This window comes from Sapajus apella, unplaced genomic scaffold (genome assembly GCF_009761245.1).
Source record: "Sapajus apella isolate SASKATOON/1434 unplaced genomic scaffold, GSC_monkey_1.0 scaffold53, whole genome shotgun sequence".
Lineage (NCBI taxonomy): Eukaryota > Metazoa > Chordata > Mammalia > Primates > Cebidae > Sapajus > Sapajus apella.
Genome location: NW_022436993.1, coordinates 7,211,933 through 7,218,097, shown reverse-complemented (window position 1 = coordinate 7,218,097; position 6,165 = coordinate 7,211,933). Strand labels below are relative to the sequence as shown.

The following is a 6,165-nucleotide window of genomic DNA, read 5'->3' as shown; positions in this document are numbered from 1 at the left end:
AGCTCAGGCACACGCCACCACACAGAGATAATTTTTATTTATTTAGTAGATACTAATTTATTTAATAGATATTTTCACCATGTTGGCCAGGCTTGTCTCAAACTCCAGACCCCAAGTGATCCGCCTGTCTCGGCCTCCCAAAGTGCTGGGATTATAGGCATAAGCCATCACGCCCAGCCTGTAATAGTCTTTCTAATAAACCAGTAAACTAAATAAGGGTCTCCCTGAGTTCTGTGAACCACTCTAGCAGATTTACAGAACCCAAGGAGAGGGTCATCAGAACCCTGATTAATAGCCAGTGGGTCACAAGCACAAATAAAGCCAAGTGGAGCTTGTGATTGACATCAGAAGTGGGCAGTGGGGGCAGTCTTGTGGGACTGAGCCCTCAATCTGTGGGACTTGGTGCTATCTCCAGGTAGACAGGGTCAGAATTGAATCAGAGGACACCCAGCTGGTGTCCACTGCAGAACTGATCACTTGCTTGGTATGCGTGGGAAAATCCCTCACACATCTGGTCACAGAATTCTTCTGTGTTGATTACTGTGGGGTAAAAGCAGAGGAAAAACAGTTTGTGTTTTTTCCACTCAGAGCTCTCCCCTTAGGGAGGCTCTCTGCTAAGTTATGTTCCTTTTTTAGCATATCATTATTGACTTCTAAACTAAATAAAGGCTCCCACTGCAAAATCAGAGCAATGATTATTTCTGAAACACTAAGACTGAAGTATAAAATAATGAAGATCTCACTTTTAAATTATTTACAAAATAAATAAATAAAATATGGACCAAAAATATTTTTCTCTACTTCCATAGCCTTGTTAATGTGTGCTTTGCATCTTTTTTAAACTAAGGATTTATATCGGACCGTTGGAAGCTTTCACTTCTCATCAACTTTCCGACAAATTCTGCTCAGAACAGCTGCTACCATAAAATTTAACTTGCTACTTCCCAAAAAAGTCACTTCAGTGTAAAATAACTTTGCCTTCCTGCTAATATTTTACAACCAATTAAAGCTGAAATGATGGCTGGGACTCTACCCAGAGAGGCTCTAACCCCGGACTTGCACAACTACAGTATGTGAAGAAAAACACGAAGTCACACGTGCTGAAGAACGTACAATATATCTCCAAACATTTGCACCGCCAAGAAAAGAAACTGGTGGGGATGTCTGGCAAATGTAAAAATGAGATGTGAAAACTTCAGAATTATTATCTGTGTAAATCCATTTCCATGTTTCAAGAGTTTAAAAGACAGAATCATTACATGTTCCTAATTAACCTTTCCAGTAATCATTCTTTGCACACCTTCTGTACAAAAGTCACACCCAAAGCCAACAGCCTGGCACACCACATTATGGCATTTATTATTAGCTCACAGAATGAAAACTTTCTTCAGATGTTTTCCTAGGTGTCCAAATTGTACAAGAAAATTAATAGGAAGTGGAATTTCGCCAACTTCTTCAGCCCTGGCTGCAGAACAAGGTTCCGTTGTCAAAACTCATTCACACCAAGGTGGTGCTCAGTGTTCAAAAGAGGTGACAGGAATGTTTCCTCAGCCAAGCCAAGGAAAATTAATGACCACCACTCAGAAATATACGGTCTGTTAGGGCAATTCCCTGACCTCTGCTCGTCACTGAAGGGCAGAGACAGGAAGGATGAAATGAGGGAGAGCAAAGAAAGGAGCTGAAGTCATTTTTGGAGAAATAAACAAGATTCGGTTCTTCTGCAGGATTTTTCCAAGTTCCCTCTAAAGCAATCTAGGCCAAAATTATATTCATGAAAGAAAAGATACGTTTTTGCACATATAGCAACACACACCATGTTATTCACCCTGCTCCAGTCAACAGTCATGACTTTGTCATTGATGATGACAGAAACCTTCTGCGTCACCACTTCCTTCTGACACTCATGTCCTAGAAACTTCCAGGGGGTCCAATTCCCTCAAGGACCATGGCCTCATGATAACTCTTGGTTCATTTTATTGACAAAATGCATTCTTGTTTACACCCAAGGAGATATCATTACAGTAAATACGTGACTGTCCCTTTAGTGCGCACACACAGGCACACACACATAAAAGCCCCTTTTTAGCCCATTAATGCTTTAATTTTACAGCAGCTAAAGTGAAAAAAAACTAAAAACCTAAGTCACACATCACATCACTCCTCTGCTCAATACCCCAGCAGCTGCCCCCTCAGTCAGAGCTGCCCAGATTCTGCAGTCCCTGTAATGGCTTACAGGCCTTGTAGGGTCCCCACCATCCCCAGGCCTCTTCCTCCCTTCCTGGCAGGCTTCTTGCCTGGCTGGCTTTTCCCACACGCCCCAGGTTCACTCCGTGCCCTTGCTATTCCCTTGCCTGTACCAGGTTTTGCTCCAATGTGAGAACTAGGCTTCCCTGATCAACTTATGCAAAATTGCAAACTGCCCTCCAACCCCCTGAACCTAGAGAAACTTATCTCCGCCCCTGCTCGATTTCTCTCTATAGAATGTATCCGTTTCTAATATTTCACTTATTGTTTTGTTTGGTTTCTGTCTGCTTCTTTCCACTAAGAAGCTCCATGAGGGCAGGACTTTTCCTCTACTTTGTTCATTGATGTATTCCAAGTACTTAGGACACAGCCTGGTTCATAGGAGAAGCTCTGTCAACATTAAGTCAATGAGCAAATGAATTTCATCATTGCTGAATAATAGATGAAGGAGTCAGTGCATTCCCACGATGCAGAAATGGGACAGAGAAGACAAGCGTTCCAGGGCCTGCTAGGGATGTAGGCAGAGTCAAGTCTGATCTTACTTCCACCCAACACAGCGCAGTCCGTGATGGATTCTCTCTCAGGCTCATCTGTCTGGCCACCCCTTGACTTCCAATGATCATTAATTAATCTCATAGATTGGACCCCAAGGACAGTGACTCCAGTATAATATTTAAAATCCATTAGCCCCCAGAATTTCAAAGACATCCAATGAGCATCTCCCCACCTCTATTTCCCAATGTTACACAATGCCCCTGAGCTTTTCCTCACATCACAGGCTACAAGGACAAAGTATCCAACACTGACAAACCTCAACATAAATCCACGGGACAGAGGTGGGGGGATCACGTGAGCCCAGGCGTTCAAGGTTACGGTGAGCTATGATTGTGCCACTGCACTCCAGCCTAGGAAACAGAGCAAGACCCTGTCCAAGGCAAAAAGAAAAAAAAAAAAATCCAGAGCAACAAAAGGCAAAAAGAAACAGGAAGAGGATAAAATTTCATCCAAATTTCTAACTATTCTGCCCAATTGCACGTCAAGTAACATTATACTTGGTTCAAGCACAAACTCCACTCTGAATATAAGAACCTCAGAACAGTAATTTAACTTTCTGTTTGGAGAGAAAAGAAAGACTAATGAATGGGTCAAGCTGTAGTCCAGAAATCCAGTTAACACACTATTTCCCTTATTTATTCTTCTAAAGTGAAAAGTGACCTTGAAAAAAGCAACTGTGTATCAATTTCCTTGTTTGTGGCAACATGAATAATAGAATAACCCCACAGAAAACCAGCACCACCTTAGGTACTTAGAACCAAAGTCTTGATCTCCTTGGTCTCAACCTCGCTTTTCGGACTTGGTGGATTTTCTCTGACTGAGAATCCCAGAACACCAGTCTGCTAGGCCAAAATTGTCCACCCGACACCATGGGCCTTCTAGCTCACAACTGGGCAAAGACCGTGAAAATAGTAATATTTATGAGTCAGATACTTTATACACATTATCTCACGTAAACCCCTCAACAACTCTTGGCAGTGATGCTATTATTCAATATTATTCCCATTTACAGATAACAAAATTGAGGTTGGAGAGATAAAGCGATTTCCCATGTGAGTCTAGAGCCCAAAAAGAAATAAGTCTGGCTCTAAATGGCCACCCTATAAAGCAGCCTGCAAAGGCTAATGTATTATAAATTAGATTCTTTTTTTTTTTCTTTGAGACAGAGTTTTGCTCTGTCATCCAGGCTGGAGTACAATGGTGTGATCTCGGCTCACTGCAACCTCCGCCTCCTGGGTTCAAGTGATTCTCCTGCCTCAGCCTCCCACGTAGCTGGGATTACAGGTACCTGCCACTATGCCTGGCTAATCTTTTTGTATTTTATTTATTTATTTTTTACTTTAAAAAAATTTTTTTTTGGGGGGGACGAAGTCTCGCTCTGTCACCCATGCTGGAGTACAGTGGCACTATCTTGGCAACTTCCACCTCCCAGGTTCAAGCAATTCTCCTGCCTCAGCCTCCTGAATAGCTGAGATTATGGGCTCACACCACCAAACCCACCTAATTTTTGTATTTTTAGTAGAAATGGGGTTTTACCATGTCGGCGAGGCTGATCTCAAACTCCTGACCTCAGGTAATCCACCCACCTCGGCCTCCCAAAGTGCTGGGATTATAGGCGTGAGCCACCGTGCCCAGCCATAAATTAAGTTCTTAAAATAAAAATATATAGAGAAATAAATGTAAGTCTTTACATCTCAAAAGGAAGATGTAGGACCTTGTTGTATTTGTTAAATGATGCAAAATGAAATAAGACCACAGGAACAAAATAGAATAGGCAAAACAGAAAAGTTCATAATGAACACAGACATGATATATATATTTTCCAGAAATCTATTCCACCTGAGTCAGTGTTTTTGGAAAACTATTTCCAGAACCTTGGCTTAATTATGAAGAGAGCAATTCTCCAGTTCAGAGGAGAAGTCCTTATATTATTAATACCATACAGAGAATAAATTTTCTTTAACGCAAACACCAAAATCAAATTTAAAAGTAAGCCACAGGCTGGGTGCAGTGGCTCACACCTGTAATCCCAGCACTTTGGGAGGCCAAAGCAGGCAGATCACCTGAGGTCAGGAATTCAAGACCAGCCTGGCCAACATGGTGAAACCCCATCCCTACTAAAAATACAAAAATTAGCCAGGCATGGTGGTGTGCACCTGTAATCTCAGCTTCTGGGGAGGCTGAGGCAGGAGAATTGCTTGAACCTGGGAGGTGGAGGTTGCAGTGAGCTGAGATCACACCACTGTACTCCAGCCTGGGCGACAGAGTAAGACTCTGTCTCTTTTAAAAAAAAAAAAAAAAAAAAAAGGAGCCACAAGCTATAAATTTGAATTTTCATGTCTTCTGCTCATGGGTCTCAATAGCACCTGTGGTCTAGAAATTCACAATATGAAACAGAATATGGAAAAAGTAGCACAACCCTCAAAAAGAGCAACACAAACTCTCCATATTATTCCAAATGTTAGAGATGCTGGATGTGCCCTTTCCTCAATTATCAACATTGTAAAATAAATCTTCATAGCCTGGAGTCTCTTTATTGGCTGCTTATATTAACTCTTATTCCACATCCAAATTTTAGACAGAATCTAAAACAATTTGAAAACGCATTCCAATTTAAAATATATACAGGAGTACTTTTTGAATTTTTTTTTTTTTTTCTGAGACAGATTCTTGCTCCGTAGCCCCAGCTGGAGTGGCATGGGCTCGGCACACTGCAACCTCTGCCTTCTGGGTCCTGGTTCTAGCAATTCTATTGCCTCAGCCTCCCGAGTAGCTGAGGTTAGAGGCACGCACCACCATGCCCAGCTATTTTTTTTTATTTTTAGTGGAGACAGGGTTTCACCACGTTGGCCAGGCTGATCTTGAACTCCTGACCTCATGATCTGCCTGCCTCGGCCTCCCAAAGTACTGGGATTACAGGCATTGAATTTTTTTTTATTTTAATCTTTGTGGGTACATAGTAAGTGTATATGTTTGTGGGGTACATGAGATGTTTTGATACAGGCATGCAATGAATAATAATCACATCAAGAGCCTTGTGCAGTGGCTAATGCCTGTAATCCCAACACTTTGGGAGGCCGAGGCACTGGATCACCTGAGGTCAGGAGTTTGAGACCAGCCTGGCCAACATGACAAAACAGCCTCTCTACTAAAAATACAAAAATCAGTCAGGCATGGTCGCACACACCTGTAATCCCAGTTACTTGGGTGGCTGAGGCAGAATTGCTTGGACCCAGGGGACAGAGGTTGCAATGAGCCAAGATTGTGCCACTGCACTCCAGCCTGAGTAACAGAGCGAGACTTCTACTTAAAAAAAAAAAAAAAAAAAAAAAAAAGAATTGCACTTTGGGAGTCCGAGACAGGCGG

At 42.2% G+C, this 6,165-nt stretch overlaps 1 protein-coding gene across 1 annotated transcript in view; it reads right to left on the bottom strand.

Moving 5' to 3' along the window:
* NEBL (nebulette) overlaps nucleotides 1-6,165 on the bottom strand; it is a 690,461-nt gene that overhangs the window by 665,364 nt on the left and 18,932 nt on the right. The gene's annotated exons all lie outside the window — the stretch shown is intronic.